The following is a 19,195-nucleotide window of genomic DNA, read 5'->3' as shown; positions in this document are numbered from 1 at the left end:
GTTTGTCTGATCTAGCTGCAAAGAATTCTGTGGGAAGAAAGCATCTCTAGATTAAGAAAAATATCAATGTAATAATAACAATGTAGCTATTGAATGCTACTCTCATTATAGGTAGGAAAAGGAGAACATAAGGTATGATTTTTTTAGTTATGTGTAGAGTAACAATTATTTATTGTTTCTATCTCAGAAATAACTACTAAATAGAACCTTTATTTCAAAATTGCCCAAACAAAGCTACATAAATAAAGATTCTGAATATAGGACAGAATATTTTTCTGAAAGAAAAAGTGCGTGTGTAATAAGTTCCTCATTTCTTCAATGTGTTCTAAATACCTTAGATTAAAATCTATTACAGACCAGGCCTTGACTTTAACTGTGCGCACTATAGGTGGAGAATACCATTTGCTTTTTGCAGACTATGACTTATATAAACAGAATAAAAGCATGCTACATTTCCCCCGTTGTGTTTAGGGCTGTTGGACCATGTGTCAATGGTCCACTTTTAGTTAGCAGTTTTCTCTTCCTTTAAATTATTGTGTTGAAGATTTTCAGATAAAAATTGCTAGTATGATTATAAGGATCAGAGCTGAGTTTGTGAGAAGTCAAAATAATCACAGTGGCTCTCAACCCTCTCTGCCCATTATAATGACTTGAGGACCTCTAAAATATAATGATACTTGGATTCCAAAGATTCCCACTTGATTTGTTTGATTCTAGTATGAATTGTTTAATTTATTTGGGATGGAGCCTGGGCCTAGGAATTTTTCCAAGTTTCCAAAGGATCTACAGTGTGCAACCAGAGTTACAAACCTCTAATCTAGTCTATAGTCTTCAGACTTTGGTTACGTTTAGAGAATGGAAATTTATTTGTTTTTATTAATTTTTGTCTTTGTTTTTGTTTTTCCAACTTTTATTTTAGATAACACGTGCAGGTTTGTTATGTGGATATATTGCACTCAGGTGTGAGGATAGTACTCAATTGGTAAATTTTTCAACCCATGCTTCCCTCTCTCTACCCTCTAGTAGTCTGCAGTGTCTATTGTTCCCGTGTCTATGTCCATGAGTGGTCAATGTTTAGCTCTCACTTGTAAGTGAGAACATGCAGTAGTTGATTTTCTTTGCCTATGCTGATTCACTTAGGATTATGGGCTTCGTCTCCATCCATGTTGCTACAAAGGACATGATGTTATTCTTTTTATATCTGTGAAGTATTCCATGGTGTATATGTACCACATTTTCTTTATCCAATCCACTGTTGATGGGCACCTAGGTTGACTCCATGTCTTTGCTATTGTGAATAGTGCAGCCATGAACATAAAAGTGCATGTGTCTTTTTGGTATACTGATCTATTTTCCTTTGGGTATGTACCCAGTAATGGGATTGCTGGGTCGAATGTCAGCTCTGTTTTAAGTTCTTTTAGAAATCTCCAAACTGCTCTACAGTGTCTGAACTAATCTATATTCCCACCAACAGCGCATAAGTGTTCAATGGGAATTTATTAAGAAAATATATGCTTAAGCCCCGCCACCAAGCTTAATAAGTCAGAATCTATAGGGAGAGGACTTTAGTATCTGTATTTTTAAAAGCTTTTAAGAATCACTGACTTGTGGCAGGAGTAGAATGACATGATTTCACTAAACCTTAATTAGAGTTAAATTTTGGCATGGAGCCATTCAGCTATATAAGGGAAATTATTTTCTCTGGGAATCTCCAGTAGATTCCTGCTAATCACTTGTGTGATCAAGTGTTGTATTTATTTATATCTCAGTTTTTGTCAGCTAATACATGAATATTTACTGATTATATACTTTTTCCATCACTTAACTTTTAAAATATTTCCATCACTTAATATTTAAATAGATAGTGACAGATTCCTTTAGATTCAGTTAGTTCTGATTCCATTGTCATGGTGATATGGTTCAGCCTTCTAAGTGATTTCAAGCTTTGCCCTTCTCTGAAAGCAATATGAGAATGTATTTTGATATAATTCTTTCTCTTTCAAAACCAAGCGTATTTCCAAATATTTGTTGGTTTTTCTTGGTTGACTCTTTTAATTTTTAATGATCTTGATGATATTAAAGCCATTTGCACCTTTATAGCTTATAATATACAAGGCAAAATCATTCTTTTCTGGGAACTCAATCTGTTTCATGCATCTTTTATTGCCTACCCACCTCTAATAGTCAAAACAGCATAGCACCAAAGGTAATTACAGCTCTTAGGTTGAGTGGACTTCAGTAAGATTACTTAGATTGTAGTCATTCTTGAAATTACAGAAATAATTTATTGGTTCAAAATTTTGATAATTAAAAATAATCCATGGACCACAGTAGAGTAGCTCTTGGACAGTAGCAGATGTCTTGAGAAGGGGCAGGCTGAATTTTTTTCCCAAGTGAATCACTATTTCTCTTCATGACATTTTTCAGTCTTGATGGGTGCTTCTATAAAATGGCAGTAATAAAGCATTTGATAAGTTCTTACATAATCCCTTCAAGAAAAAATATAGGTTATAATAACATTGATAAAATATAGAAGTTGAACCAAGTCTCTATAAAATATGATTATTTGTAAGAATAAAGCAATTATAATTCAAGACATCTAACATTATTTTGAAACACAAAGTGGAAATTTAATAAAAATAACACCAACATACTAAGAGAATTTCGTTTTTTGTGACCCTTTAGAGTTTTTATTTCCATTATTTACAGTAGCCAACTATTTATAGTTACTGATGTCTTGTAACCACTTCCATGATTGTATATAGTCATACATTATGTTAATGGTTATATTATATTATTATTCGACTATATCCCATTGTTGAATTCTTATGTTATTTATAATAAAACATGACATTTTCAATTTTTACCACCCTTTTATTTCTAGGTGACATTTCCTTTTTAAAATTTTTAAGGTTTAAAAAATTTTTGTGGGTACACAGTTGGTGTATACATTTATGGGGCACATGAGATACTTTGATACAAGCATGCAATAAGCAATAATCACATCATGAAAAGTGAGGCGTCTATCCCTTCAAGCATTTATCCTTTGTGTTACAAACAATCCAAATATACTCTTTTAGTTCTTTTAAAATATACAATTAAATTATTTTTTGTACCCATTAACCATCCCCACTTCCCACACCCCCATCCCCATTACCCTTCCCAGCTGTTGGTAACCATTCTTCTGCTCTCTGTCTCCATGAGTTCAACTGTTCTGATTTTTAGCATCCACAAATAAGTGAGCACTTGAAAAGTTTGTCTTTCTGTATATGACATTTCACTTAACATAATGACCTCCAGTTCCATCCAGGTTGTTGCAAATGACTGAATCTCATTCTTTTTTTAATGGCAGCATAGTACTTCTTTTTGTATATGTACCACATTTTCTTTGTCCATTCATCTATTGATTGACACTTAGGTTGCTTCCAAGTCTTGGCTATTGTGAACAGAACTGTAACAAACATGGGAGAGCAGATATCTCTTCAATATACTGATTTCCTTTCTTTGGGGGCATATACCCTGCAGTGGGGTTGCTGGATCATATGGTAACTCTATTTTTAGTTTTACGAGGAACCTCCAAACTATTCTCTGTAGTGATTATACTAATTTACATTTCTGTCAACAGTGTATTAGGCTTCCCTTTTCTCCACATCCTTGCTAGCATTTGTCATTGCCTCTCTTTTGGATAAAAACCATTTAACCTGGGTGAGAGGATATCTCATTATAGTTTCGATTTGCATTTCCCTGATGATCAATGATGTCACGCACCTTTTCATATGCCTGTTTGCCATTTGTATGTCTTCTTTTGAGAAATGTCTATTCAATTATTTTGCCCATTTAAAATTAGATTATTAGATTTTTTTCCTATAGAGTTGTTTGAGCTCCTTGTGTATTCTGGTTATTAATCTCTTGTAAGGTGAGTAGTTTGCAAATATTTTCTCCCATCCTGTGGATCGTCTCTTCACTTTGTTGATTGTTTTTAACTTGATGTGATTCCATTTGGTTGCCCGTACTTGTGGGGCATTACTCAAGAAATTTTATTCAGACCAATGTACTGGAAAGTTTCTCTAATGTTTTCTTATAGTAGTTTTGTAGTATGAGGTCTGAGATTTAAGCCTTTAATCTACTTTGAATTTATTTTCATATATGGCGAGAGATAGGAGTCAAGTTTCATTCTTCTACATTCTTCTTCTATATTGATATCCAGCTTTCCCAGCAACATTTATTAAAGATTCTGTCATTTCTCTAATATATGTTCTTGGCACCTTTGTTGAAAATGAATTCACTGTAGGTGTATGAATTTGTTTTGGGGTTCTCTATTCTTGATGATATTTTGAATCACATTCTGATTGATTATAACATTCTGGTTATAGCAAACAATGTAATTCTTTATTTTAACTATATTTTATGTATTTTATATTATAAGAATACTTATTGTGTGATTTTATAAAATTATAAAAGAATTTTTTAATAGAAACCAACATTGCAGGACATAAAAGTATTTTAATGACACTTTCAAATGTAGAAAAACTTACTTTTAACATATTTAAATAGGGCTATGTTTTCACATTGTTAAGTGTAGAACTTTAAAAAATCTAAATCTATAAACATCTTCAGTTATAATAATTTAACTATCTGCATCAATTAGGATTCAAAATACTTTAGGAAGAAACTATGACATGTTTCCTTCTCTTTGTGAACATTTATACTATGAATCCAAATTACATTATAAATGTTTGATTAAATTGATCTCTTCTAACCCTTGTAAAAGATTAGATCTCATAAAAAATTAAAATATACTAAAATAATTTTTGTTTATGCAATTCGAGCATAACTTAATATATATATTTTTCATTATAAAAGTAATTCATAACATTAGCAGAACATTTAGAAAATTATTTGAATTAATCATGGTAAATACTGTTAATGTTTTGTTTTTCTTTCCAGTTCTTTTCAAATGAATAAGTGTGTGTATGTATACACATACTTTTTAAAACCAAATTTATAATCATATATAAAAATTAATCTTTTATCTTAATTCTATAATAAGTTTCTTCACGTTTGTAACTGTTCTCAGAAAATATTCCTTTATCAGTGTTTCTTATTTTTCCATTTTAAGTAATGTTATGGTGAACATTTTTGTACTTAGAATAGATTTTTAGAGAATTAAAGATGTCTATATATAGATATCACAACCATAATCATATGTAAGATTATGGATATAGAAAAGATATTCTATATAAGCCTTTTTAAAAGCTATTAGGAGGTTGTTTTAAATGTTAAAAAAAATCTTGATCTATGACATTTGATTGACAATGCATAAAATGCTGTAAAACCTTATTAAATATGGTATTACTCCTTCTGACCCTCTCTTTTCAGAATGGTCAAATCTCATTTTCAGCCTGAGTAAGCACTGTCAATAAATGTAAGAAAGCTTGATGAAGGCCTTGGGGGTAGCATGTCAAGCAAATTGCTGGTTCCTTTGGTATAAGAGTGATTTTGGGGTGTCCTTAAGACACATTAAGCAGTTCTGAGTAGTAGGAGAAAATATATTCTCTATAGAGAAATTAGAAATTTTCTCAGTTGAACCCTTGATGAAATAAGTCCTTATTAATTTTTAATCCTGAAATACAATGGTATTATACTGAGTTCCAAGTAAAGAAGTAAATGTAGTGTCATCTGCACCATTGAGAAGGGCGTGATTTGTGAGACTGTGTGTATGATCTTGGCTCCCCCTTGGCAGACATAAAGACTGGATTAGCTCTTGTGCCTTCCTGGGGCTGGAAGCCAAAAGTCAAGATTAAACTAATCTAAATCTTTCCTTTTACAAGTGAGCAAAATGATGCTGAAGGAAGTTAAACTACTTGCCCAAGTTACATACTTGTGTGCCAGAGCCGAGACTTGCAGCGGCAGAGCCCAGCGTAATGACCTTTTCCCTCACCACCATTTAGTTTAGAGCTTCAGAAGTCTTTTTCCATTGTTTGATAATCAAAATAGTAACTTAAATGATAAAAGTGGCCCATTATTAGCTGGCTGTTATCCTTTAAAAAAATCTGTGAAAAGGGTTACTGAAATGATGTATACTTTTCCAAAGGTGTGAAAACAAAGTTATCAGAGGTGTAGCAAAAATTTGTAGTAAGTCAAAAGCGTTAAATGATTTAATGTCTTCTTTAAAAAAATCCTGTCAGATCCGCATATTTTCGATGTTGTATCAGTTTTTATTTTAGCTGGATCCTTCATTTTTAGCTCTTTAATCACACTCAGACAGATCTTGAATGCAAAATCGTTAGTGTGGGTGGCAGAAACAGAGAGATAGCAGCTTGCTTATTTTAATATTTAATCATTTCCCCTCTCAGCTTGAGTTGAAAAGACAAAAAGCCTGTGAATATATCAAGGAAGATTGTGGAATCCATTGTCCCTCATAAACAAAAATCTCCTGATTGACCAATTTCATGTACCATACAGACATCTTTTTTCCTGGTATTTGATAGTTGATTACTTCCACTAGTTGGTAAAATTAGATGATTTTTATGCTTTTTTCCCCAACCTCTCACCTTTTTTATTCGAGGGAGATTTGCCAAGTTGTAGAATGTGTAACTTTCAGAAACATTGAACTTTTTTTCAATTGCTTATTCATTTGAAGAACTTTCCTATGAACCATTAATTATTAGCAGGTTAGTATAATTCTTGAACTGAGATCTCTATTACTTACTGCACAGGGTTCAAAGAGGTGGTGGTACTGCTGAATAATGTTCAGAGGCATTGATCTTCTCAGCCACAGACTTTCTTTCAGATGTTGGGTCAGTCTGGCTGGGACATCTGTCACCTCCCCATGGTCAAGTCCCATCCAACCAGCTGGACGTGCCATTTCCCATCTCATCTCCTCTATGCCACACCCTTGGCTGAAGATGATGGCCTTCCCAGAGAAAAGAGCCAGTCTTTGGTTGAAGAATGAATTGTTCATGGAACCCTGGGCCAGATTTTTTCTTCCAGTTGTCTCTGGTAAATTTATCCTGCCACCACAATTAAGAATAAAGGGGTGAGGATGTAGAGTTTTTGCAAAGGCACATTCCCTGTAGAATCATCGCTTTTTGTCTTTTTTTTCTCTTTCTCCCTTCTCTTTTCCCACATTGTGACTGCTGTTGCCCATAGCAACCACCATTATAACATTCACAGCAGCTTTTACTACAATGTGAGGGAATCCCAAATTAGAAATTATTTGCCTTTTCTATATAGGGACACAATTCTTCATTATTTAATGAGCTTAGCATAGGGTTAAATCATTGAACAGTCTGTTCTGGAGAATTTCATATTTTTACATGCCCTATAGTTATTCATTTCTCTACTTATACTGATTTTATTGATTGTTTATGCCATTTTAATTTGGTAGTAGATCCCTAGAGAAACAAGGTCTTTTTGTGTCTTGGCCTCAGATTCATCCCCAAAGTCTCAGTTCAGAATGAGTCACTTCCTTACTAATAATTACACATCAGAATTATTTAGCTAGCCCTGTGTATAGTCCAGTAACTATGCTGAGGGCCTTGTATACGTTGTCTAATCCTCAACGTAATTTTGCAAGGTAGGTGTGATTACCTATATTCTACTGATGAGAACAGTGAGGCTCTAGGAGGTATTTTGCAAAGGCTTTATTTATAGTTAATAAATGATGGTATCTAAACCCTTCAGACCCCAGGCACTGGAGCTCTTTTCGAATCCACACTAACTCTGTTAATGAGAATTACTTGCAGTTCCACTTAGTTTTAAAGCCCATAGATGTTCCTTGAACACTCTTTTTCCTGGATTTGCAACATCTCGTTTCTCTTGAGGAAGAGTCTGCTGTTTGCTGACTACCTATCTATAGGCATTCATTTAGGTTGGCCTAGTCCCTAATTTTCCCTTACTTCCAAATTTCTCTCTTTAATTCTTATCTTCCACCTTCCTCTCTGATTTATGCCATTGATTTTACCCCAGACTTTAATGTTGACACCTTGTGCTGTTTCTACAAGTTCAGACTCTCCATGGAAGGCTTAAAGAAAATGAAGACTAGGGAGGAAAAGAGTGGAAAGGGGAGAAAAAGGGGTAAGGTGTTCTGAGCTTGAGACCAAAGCTCCGAAGCGGTAGAATAGGAATTGGATAGCATGGAGGAGAAAAACTCTAACAAACTGTATCTAGCCAGTTTTTCAAAATATTTTAGGACATCTTGTTTATAGAATGTTCATTCTTACATCTAACCCAGATTTGCGCTGTAGAGTGAGCCAATATCTTCTTGTTCTGTCCATGGTAGATATGGATAACAGTTATTCGGCAATCTCCTTTTATATTTGATAATACGTATTATATTTTCTCATATGTAAGCTGAGCTCTGTAGGAGTACTTTATTCTCACTAGTGATAAGTATGAGAAGACTAATATCTAATTCCGAACAGTTTTTGATGCAAGCCTCTGTCATACTGTTTTACGTAACAATACTGTTAATCTATAGACATATAATTTTTTTTTTTTCCTTGGGACGGAGTCTCACTCTGTTGTCCAGGCTGGAGTGCAATGGCACTATCTCGGCTCACTGCAATCTCCGCCTCCCAGGTTGAAGCAATTCTCCTGCTTCAGCCTCCCAAGTAGCTGGGATTACAGGTGTGCACTGCCATGCCCGGCTAATTTTTGTATTTTTTAGTAGAGATGGGGTTTCATCATATTGGCCAAGCTCATCTCGAGCTCCCGACCTTGTGATCTGCCCACTTCTTTTAACTTATTTCTACATGAGTTTATTCTGCAAATGTTTCAGGGCAGCTTATAACTATATATACACATATATATCTATATTTATTTAATGGTGGGGAGAGTGGGTAGATTTTGGTCAAAGGTACAAAATTTCAGTTAGAATGAAGAAGTTCAAGGGATCTAGAACTTGTAGAATATGATGATTATAGCTAATAACAATATATTGTATCCTTGAAAATCAGGAAAATAGATTTTAAGTGTGCCACTAAAAAAATGATAAGTATATGTGGTAATGCATATGTTAATTAGCTTGATTTAGCTATTCCACAATGCATAATATTTCAAAACATGATGTTGCACATCATAAATATATACAATTTTTATTCATCAGCTAAAAATTAATTTAAAATACAGATACAAGGGGAAAATATAAATGGGAAATAAAAATCATGATTACATAAAATATCTTAAAGCATACTTTTAAAAAGGGAAAAATCTGACTCATGAAAATTTAAAATGAACACATGTCACAGATTTTATTTATTAATTGATGAGGGAACCAGCAAAATGTTAAAAACTGGTCCAAAGAGCACTTGATTTGTATTAGATTTATTGCAATTTATTATTGCTGAATTAGATATAAAATTGGTTAATGCCCAACAGAGCCATAAAGCATACCTTAGGTTCCACCAGACAGACTTTATTTGCATTTCTACTGCACAAAATCTACAAGGTAACCTCTGTCCCAACTGAGTTGTAAACAGCCACTAAGTAGAAAGTCAAGCCCAGCAGTGCACTAAAAGCATACCTAGGAATCTCATTTGCCTATTTCCAAGATTCAGATAATTTTTCTGAGAAATAATACAAACTTAGTGTGAGGAACCAAGACCAATGTGGAAAATAGAACATAAGTACGTAGGCTATAAGGGCATATTGTATTTGCTATTTGAAAAGTGTTTTGAGTTTTCTGGCAGCCAAAGTGAAAAGAATATATAAAAGGCTAGAAGACTTTATGGTTGGAAAGAAGAAATACATCGGTTCCTTTAGGGAAAGAACATTTTTTTTTTCTTTTAAGAAAAAGACAAGTTTATCTTGAGGAGCTTCATATTAGGGGCGGAGGGACAGGGGCTTGGAATTACACATGCCATGGTCCTCAGAAACAACCTTCTGGCTGATGCAGTAACAGATGTCATAGGGTGATTTCCTCAGCGTTCCCTATGATGAAAGACTCGGACATAACCTTAAAATCCACCCAGGGAAAATGATTCCAGTGGGGCAATGGTGGATTGAGAAAAAAGTGAGCACAAGATAATTATCTGACTTTAAGATGCACCTACTTGAACGATCTCCGGCAATTATTCATTATCAAAGAGATGTACAAGAATCACTCAAGGATTGCTGGGCCCCTTTTACTATTCTGCCAAGGGTAGTGTTAAGGGAGGAGGAGCGGTCTTGCCAGGGCAAGAAGAATACATTGATATTTAAAATGTATGTAGCATAGTGCTTGGTATAAAGTCAGTGTCCAATAGACTGTAGATGCTATTGTGATCACTGTAATTATTATTATTTTTTATATTACTTTAACTTCCAGGATAGATGTGCAAAACGTGCAGGTTTGTTACATAGGTCTACATGTGCCATAGTGGTTTGCAACACTTATCAACCTTTCATCCAGGTTTTAAGCCCTGCATGCATTAGGTATTTGTCCTAATGCTCTCCCTCCCTTTGCCCCTCATCCCTTGACAGGCCCCGGTGTGTGATGTTCCCTTCCCTGTGTCCACGTGATCACTGTAATTATTACTATTATTATTTAAAATTTTCTATGCTTCTTAGACATCTAAGTTTGGATGTCAGGTAGACTGAAGTTTAGAGGAGAGCCTGGGCCTGGTGATAAGTGTTTGGGAGTTGTCAGTGTACAAGTGTTATGTTAAGCTGTGGGAGGGCCTGGGTGAGAAGGGTTGAGAGGTGGTCACATACATAGGACAGTACAAATAGCAAATATGGGGTGTGATAGTAATCTAATACCCTTCCACAAATATAATTTCCCCAATAAGACTTTCCCCAGAAAAAGAAGTCATTATTTGAAAAAGACACACGCACACACATGTTGATAGCAGCACAATTCACAATTGCAAAGATATGGAACCAACTTAAGTGTCCATTGAACAATGAGTGGTCATACTACTCAGCCATAAAAATAAATGAAACAATATCTTTTGCAGCAACTTGGATGGAGCTGGAGGCCATTATTCTAAGAGAAGCAATTCAGGAATGGAAAACCAAATAGTGTATATTCTCACTTATGAGTGAGAGCTAAGCTATGAGGATGCAAAGGCCTAAGAGTGACATAATGGGCTTTAGGGGCTTGAGGGTTAAGGCTGGCAGGGGAGCAAGGGATAAAAGACTGCATATTGGGAACAGTGTACACTGCTCAGGTGATAGGTGCTTTAAAATCTCAGAAATCACCACTAAAGAACTTACCTGTGTAACCAAAAACCACCTGTACTCCAAAAACTATTGAAATAAAAGAAATCATTTGCATTGTAAAAACAACAACAACAACAAAAAGACTTTTTCCAGGGAACGTAACCTCAACCTCAGAGATTGAAATGCATGTCTTTCATAATTTTATTTTGAAAATTAAGAAGATGCAGTTTGATTTTCACAAAACTCTAGCAAGTAGGCGTGGCAGGGCATTTTTATCACTCTTTATAGTTGGCAAATTAAGATATACTACGATATAAAAGCAAAGTGATATGCTCAAGATGTACATGTATGTAGCAAATGGCAGAGTTAAGTCTTTGACTGCAGAGCTTCTGATTAGTTCAACGCTGTTCCATCTTCTCTTTCCATCCTGCTGTCTGTTCTCTCTTTACCGAGTTTAGTTGTGTTGCTTTTGATAAAGGATCCAAATGGACATGATCATAGAGAGCTGGTAAATATTTTCTCAGATGCTATCCTCTGCCTTCCTTCCCAGCCTGGCTTTCTATGCAAACTTAATAAGCACGTTCCTTGTGTTGTAATTTAGGATAGTGACTAAAATGTTAAATAATGCAGATGCAAGGCCACTTCTAGCTATTGTTTCTTCAGTCCAAACGGTCATACTTTGGGCGATGGGTTGTGTAAAGTAGTTGGTTCTCCATTAAGGAACTGAATTAAAACCTGGAACTTATTTCTTATGGGCCACTGCACTGTTGTTAGGGCTTAGTCACAGTCCATTTGACTGGATAGATGGCTGAAAGTAAGAAATGTTTTATTACAATACAAGAAAACCCCAAACTACTCATTCTACAAGCTATCACCTTAAAAAGCAAGTCATTAAAAGGCACAATAATTAAAGCAGTGCTGTACACTGACCTTGTCACTTGATTCTCTGAAACACATAAATTGTTTGCAGCATCAGTCAGCCTTTGATTTGTAGTGTCTTTGAAAAACAATTTAAATTATGTATTGGAAAGAGGCCAGGAGACCCATCTGCTGGGAGTTTGTCTTTCTAAATTGGGTGCAGTGGGTAGTGCTGAGGGGAAATGACACACCTCTCTTATGAATATTTTCATGAACCTTCTCAGTCTCTAGAGAATCCACCCATGCACTGTTAAATTGTGTCATTTGTGGGAACACAATGACAAGGGCCTAAATTGGAAAGCAATACAGATTTAGCAAGAAAATGTTTTCCATTAAAAGGGGACCCTGCTAATTTTCTGTGTCTAATGTAAAGAGTGAGAGGTATTGAATAAACTACAGCATCAAATCCTAACCCAAAAGGCCTACTTTCTTTTGTTACTAAATTAACATACTACCTGATATTCCACTTAAATAATCAAAAAACGGAATTGTAATCACACATCAAAAAACGGAATTGTAAGATTTCTGTGAAGAGAGGAAAAATGAAGTAAAAGGAAGGAAGAGATGATATAGTTGAACTTGGACCAGAGCTGCTGCTTCTTCCATCTCCTCACTGGAAATCAACAATCTCAGTAGCATTCAGAATTTATTAAGTGCTTTCTATGTATCAGGAAGTGCAAATGTATTATCTCCTTTATCATCAGGAAAATTTCATTATTTCACTTTGTAGGAAAAGGCAATGAAGTTTAGAAAGATTAACAAATTGGTCTAAATTTCCCTAGCTAGTTTTCTATAGAGAACTTGCATTCTTCATAGAAATGTCTTCTCTGGTTTTTTTTTTTTTTTTTTTTTCCCTCTCCTCATTTAGCTCCTATTTTTGCCCTGGTAAAAGTATAGAAAAAGAAAAAAAGAAGTGAACACAGATGTGGCCTATGCCTGCTTGAAAGTAGGAAAGAAGGATTATCAAAAGAAGGGAGAAAATGACATAGAAAAGAATTTTTCAGGTTATCTAAATTGATGCTTTCATTTTCAAATGGGTTAACTATAGTTTCGAGATAACAAAGTAAAACATTTGGTGAAAAATAAATCTGTATTAGAACTGTTACCCACTGTCAGCCCAATACCTTTCACATATCACGTTGCTTTTCATCAAGTCTGGAAAATGCCCATTTTTCCCTTTTGAGAAAAATCTGTTGGCACTTACCTGTCTGACGTCATCTTTTGCTAAAGGAATCAACTGCTTAGGAACTTCCATTTAGCTACCTATAAACTATGAGTGTGTTCTATTGATGTTTATGTTCACTTATCAGGAATCATAATTTCCTAAGTTCATGGTGATTGTTTCAACAATTTTATTTATTTTTTGCTAGAGTGAATTTGAAGATGCCAATTTTTCCTTCAAATAAAAAAAATCTCTTCAGTACTTTGTTTATCAAGTATAGTTGAGGTATATATGAAAGGTTGCTTGAAAGAAAAAACAAATTGGATCCTAAAAAACATTTTGGAAAATATTATATACAACTTTAAATAATTTTCACTGTTTGATGTATTCAATTTTACAGAAAAATGGGTTTAATTAAACTGAAGGAAATAAACAGAAAGGAGAGGGCTGGCTGACAGTTTTATCCAATGTCACCTAGGAATTGAAAGCAAATACCATCAACCACTCTAATTTTTATTTCTTCTGTAAATAATATACAGCAGGACTGGAAGCAAGTAATCTCCTTCTTGCAGTGCTCCATTCCCTTCCTTTTTTGCACAAATGCTTCCCTTTAATTTTGACAATAATCAGGTAACAGATGTCCGAGGCAGTTCCTCTGTATTATGATAATCAGATGTATCATTTAAAATATCAGATTATTAGATTAGAGCTCCAGTTCATTCCTTTTGAGGGAATTCTTTAAAAGTGATAAATGGGTACCATCTATGGGTACGTTTGGATATGACCAATCTGTGTCTGGTTTTAGTTAATGTTTAATTGTTGTTATTCAGAAAGCCTCAGCTGCATAAGTAGTTGCTCCTATCTTATATTTAATTGGTATTTTTTTTCAATTTGAAAATTGAATATGCTCACACATGCTCTGACATTTTTTTCATTTTATGTCATTTTTTTCCCTGCAATCCACAAATTCTCTGCGTCTTCCTTTTGTGAGCGTGCTGGTGTGAAACAGCTTCAGTGACAAAGCAGCTTAGGAATTAGAAGAGTTTATCATACATTAGCCCTAGGTATTACTGGCTGTAGAATTTTCTTTTTTAAGACAAAGTCTCACTCTGTCGCCCAGGCTGGAGTGCAGAGGCACAATCCTGGCTCACTGCAACCTCCATCTCCCAGGTTCAAGCGATTTTCCTGCCTCAGCCTCCTGAGTAGCTGGGATTACAGGCACACACCACCACGCCAGGCTAATTTTTGTCTTTTTAGTAGAGACGGGGTTTCACTATGTTGGTCAGGCTGGTCTTGAACTCCTGATCTCAGGTGATCCTCCCGCCTTGGCCTCTCAAAGTGCTGGGATTACAGGCGTGAGCCACGGCACCCAGCCTGGTTGTGGAATTTTTAGCTAACTACTTCTCTGAGAGGCACATTCCTCATCTGCAATGTGGGAATAATCATAGGGTTGTTTCATTCAGTAGTGTATGAGAACTGCTTAATTAATTTTAAAATGAAATGTAAACTGATAGTAGAAATGTAAGGTGGTATTCATGCTGTATTTGCTTCTTTTTTTTTTTTTTTTTCCTAAAGACATCCATTCCAAACCAGAGAGGTTTGCATTTTTTTTTCCTTTAGGAGAGCTCCCAAAACATTACTGCTTAGTGCTGACTCCTTTGTGACCCTGCTCTACTTTGAATCTACCTTCACAATTAAGTCTACCGTTAGAATCTTTACCCACAATGCAGAGATGTATTTAAGTGCATGTTTATATCCTCCTTGGACTCATTTCCTTGAAAGCAGGTAGAAAGGGTGATCTCACTTATCTTTGCATCCCTAGCATCTAGTACTGGGATTTGTCAGTTGTAAGTTCTTGTAAGTCCCTGTTGAACCAGATTTAATTCAGAAGACTAGAAAGCAGGAATTCTTTGTTCCACTCTTTCATTTGGTTTTCTTTTCTTAAACGAAGCGGCGGTTTGCCTTTCTAAAAGAATGGTTTATACTGGGTCACATGTTTACTGATTTTTATGAAAAGAGCAAATGGTAGGAATTAAATTGTATTCATGTAACTTTCTTTTTACTGTAATCTTAAAAAAAGAGGGAGTTGATGATGTCAAATTGCTTGGCTGTTTTCTGTGTGGAAAAAATTACTTTTCAGTTATTTATTATGAATTACCTTTCTTCTTTAGAGAATATGGTTGAAATTAACAATATCAAGGTACATTTTATTCCAACAGGGTGCAAACTAATTAGAAAGTACTTTGGGAAATTCAATTTTAGGAAATGTTTTATGTTAATTTTAAGATATAAAGAAAATTGAAAAGTGAATTTAAATCAAGTGTAATGTCTTTCATGAATTTCTTTTAAGTGTGATTATTATTTCTAATATCCACCTTTACTCAGTTCTTCTTTAAACATTTAGTAAGCATGAATAAATGAATTTAAAATATTTATTTATTTATTTTTTACTTTAAGTTCTGGGATACATGTGCTGAACATGCAGGTTTGTTACATAGGTATACATGTGCCATGGTGGTTTGCTGCACCCATCAACCTGTCATCTAGGTTTTAAGCCCCACATGCATTAGGTATTTTTCCTAATGTTTTCCCTTCCCTTTCCCTCCACCTGCCTACAGACCCCGGTATAGGATGTTCCCCTCTCTGTGTCCATGTGTTCTCATTGTTCAACTCCCACTTATGAGTGAGAATATGCAGTGTTTGTTTTTCTGTTCCTGTGTTAGTTTGCTGAGGATGATGGTTTCCATCTTCATCCATGTCCCTGGAATGAATGAATTTTTAAATAAGATTCAGGGAAAAAATAATTATTAGTCTTTCTAAAAGTTTGTTTTCTGGGCTGGGTGCGGTGGCTCATGCTTGTAATCCAAGCACTTTGGGTGGCTGACGTGGGTGGATCACCTGAGGTCAAGAGTTTGAGACCAGTCTGGCCAACATGGCGAAACCCCATCTCTACTAAAACACAAAAAATTAGCTGGGTGTGGTGGTGGGCACCTGTAATCCCAGCTACTTGGGAGGTTGAGGCAGGAGAATTGCTTGAACCTGGGAGGCAGAGGAGATTTCACCATTGTACTCCAGCCTGGGTGACAGAGCAAGACTCTGTTTAAAAAAAAAAAAAGTTTGTTTTCCATTAGTTTCATTTAAAAATTTCTCTTTCTAGGAATTCACAATGTAATTTTGTTCCACTTTTTTGTATCATGGTAACATACACTTAACATAAAACTTCCCATTTTAATTATTTTTAAGTGTACAGTGGATTAAGTATATTCACATTGTTTTGCAACCATCACAATCTAGAATTTTTTCATTTTCCCAAACTGAAACTCTGTACACATTGAATAGTAAGACCCAGTTTCCCGCTTTTCTTAGCACCTGGAAACCACCATTCTCCTTTCCAACTCGCTGAACTGGGTTATTCTAGGTACATCAGGTAAGCAGAGTCATAGTAATTGTCCTTTTGTGCCTGCCTGATTTCACTTAGTATAATGCCTTCATGGTTCATCCACATTGTGGTATGTATCAGAATATCCTTCCTTTTTAAGGTTGAATAATATTCTACTGTATTTCTATGCCACATTTATCTGTTTACCTCTCAGTGGGCATTTGGGTTGTTTCCATACCATTAAAGAATTTCCCAGTGACTTAATGCTTCTAAGCCTATAATTTTACCAATTTGAAAATGCCTCAACAATGATGAATTTGGCATAGTCATTTGACCTTTTTACTCTAAAGAGACCATAGAGTGAGCTCAGGGTACTGATACTGGAGCCAACTGTGTGGGCTCATATCTTGACTCTGTAGATCACTAACATGTGACCTTGAGTAGGTTATTCGGCCCTCAGGTACCAGGTATTCATATTTTACAATAGAAATAATAATAGCATAACAATGTCACAGGATCCTTTGGGTGTTGCTTTTCCAGCTGGAAACCTCTGTGGCCATTGGCACCTTTGCCTGAGTTTTGCTCAGGCCTGCTAGGCTCGTTCTGCCCACTTGGCCCAGCAGGCCATGCTTGGCTTGTGCTACCAGCCCAGATCCTACTCCTGCCAAGGGCGAGCCAGGTGCAGAGTGGCCAGGGGTGTGTGAGTGAGTGTGGGGTCCGACCACTGTGCACAGTCAGGTGTGCTGGCTGCAGCAAGGCAGACAGCTCCAGGTGCTAGTACAGGTGCCAGCTCCATATGAGGCTGTGGCTGGACCAGTTGTACCACAAGCAGCTTCCACGGGGGTACCTGGGAACGTGGTTGTGCCTGGAAGCTTGGAGATGCCAGGAACCACAGAGCCCCAAAGAGGGTGTCACAGCCCTCGCTCAGAGAGCCCCTAGGGCTCCCCAAAGGGCTGCAGTTCTTTTCTCCTCATCACCTGCCACCTGGTGAGCAGGGGGCATGTTTCAGCCCTGTTTGTCTTACAGCTCTTTCAGGCTTGCCAAATGGCGGGTCCCAAATTCTTGGTAGGTCCCAAATTCTTGTCCCACGTCTAGGAAGAATGAGGTACGTGGACAACTGGAGGGTGAGGAAGGCAGAGAGGAGCTTCATTGAGCGACAGAACAGATCTCAGGAGACCTGAAATGGGTAGCTGCTTTCCGCAGGCAGATTGTCCTGACAAGTCTAGGACATCCAAGTGGGTAGCTTCCTCTTGCAGCTGATAGTCCTAACGTCTGTGTGAGTCTGGCTGAGTCTGGCTGTTCTTACGGGCTCAGAAGGGAGGAAGTGCGTGTTGATTGGTCCATGGGTAGCCATGGGCTGGCTTGGAAAAAGCACCGTTAAGTTCTCACTTTCCCAGGCAGATTTTGTCTGGAACTGGCAGCCTGGCCCCAGGCTTTAGGCCCTCCCTGGTTTGAAGGTGGGATTTCTCCGGAAACCCTCCCCTTTCCACCCAGTCTCCCTCCTCACATCAACATGTAGTCCACGTGCCTAGGCTGTTTGTGCTGAGGGTCACCCGCAGGCCCAGGCAGAGCTGCCCTTAGCCACTTCCCCGGGCCTCCTTCCCCACTCGTCAGCGCCCAAAGTCCAAAGGGGGCTGAGGCAGCAGGGAGCTGGCATGTCATTCCTGCCCCGAGCACGTGCACACCTGGCTGTGTTGCCACAGCACCTGGGCTTGGCCACAACTTTGCTCCACACTGGAAGGGGTGCCGAGAGTGGGGATAGGCCAGGGAGTGGGTATAGGCACTTCTGAGCCTGCCCGTGGAGGGCCTTACCGGGCCCCTGAGAGTGCAGGAATGCCTGGGTTTGGAGCTGTGATTGGGTGGCTGTAGCTGCGACTGAGAGCGCGGACTCCTGCCGCAAACTCGGTGGGGGGTGGGACTCCCGCCTGTTCCGGGCTCCGTCGGGCCCTATGGAGTGTGCAACCCTGGCCACACCTCCCCCGCGGCAGCCAGTGTTTTCACAGCGGCCACTCTTGATGGGCTGTGGCTGTGAATGGCAAATGAAGAAGGATATTTAGTTCTGCTTGTGAAAAACGTATCGCAAATGAGAGCACTTCTTAACTATGTCACCTCAATTCATTTAAGCATATATGGACTGAATGCTCTAATCAAAATATTGTGTAAGTGCTCTAGCAAATACTAACGGGACTGTATAGTCTTTTTCTTTGGGGTGCTCAGGGCAGAATATATTTCTGTTATTAGAGCTGATTATAAAGTACGATTTTTAAATTGTGAAATTTTTAATTGAGAGAGATCATTTCAGAATATAGGAAATTGGGAAAGATTTCAATGATAATGGTAATACCTATGTGCCATAAACAAGCGTGTCTTTCATTTAATTCTCATGAAAAATATATGTAGCAAATTGGAAGCTTATTATTAGCTGCTTAACAACACGTGAGGGCAGTAAGGATTAGCGAGGTTGCCCGAAGAGCTTACAGCTGATAAGAGGCGGAGTTGAGTTATAAACGAAGATCTGCCTGATTACACGGCTTGTATACACTTGTGTTCATCATTTTACTACATCGTGCCTCAGGCTGAAAGTGTAACTA

At 37.0% G+C, this 19,195-nt stretch overlaps 1 protein-coding gene across 18 annotated transcripts in view; it reads left to right on the top strand.

Annotated features, from left to right (window-relative positions):
• Window positions 1–19,195, top strand: part of ANK2 (ankyrin 2) — a 584,559-nt gene that overhangs the window by 148,070 nt on the left and 417,294 nt on the right. The window lies entirely within an intron of this gene.

The sequence above is a fragment of the Papio anubis genome, chromosome 3 (assembly GCF_008728515.1).
Source record: "Papio anubis isolate 15944 chromosome 3, Panubis1.0, whole genome shotgun sequence".
NCBI lineage: Eukaryota > Metazoa > Chordata > Mammalia > Primates > Cercopithecidae > Papio > Papio anubis.
This window is presented reverse-complemented; position numbering and strand designations above follow the sequence as displayed.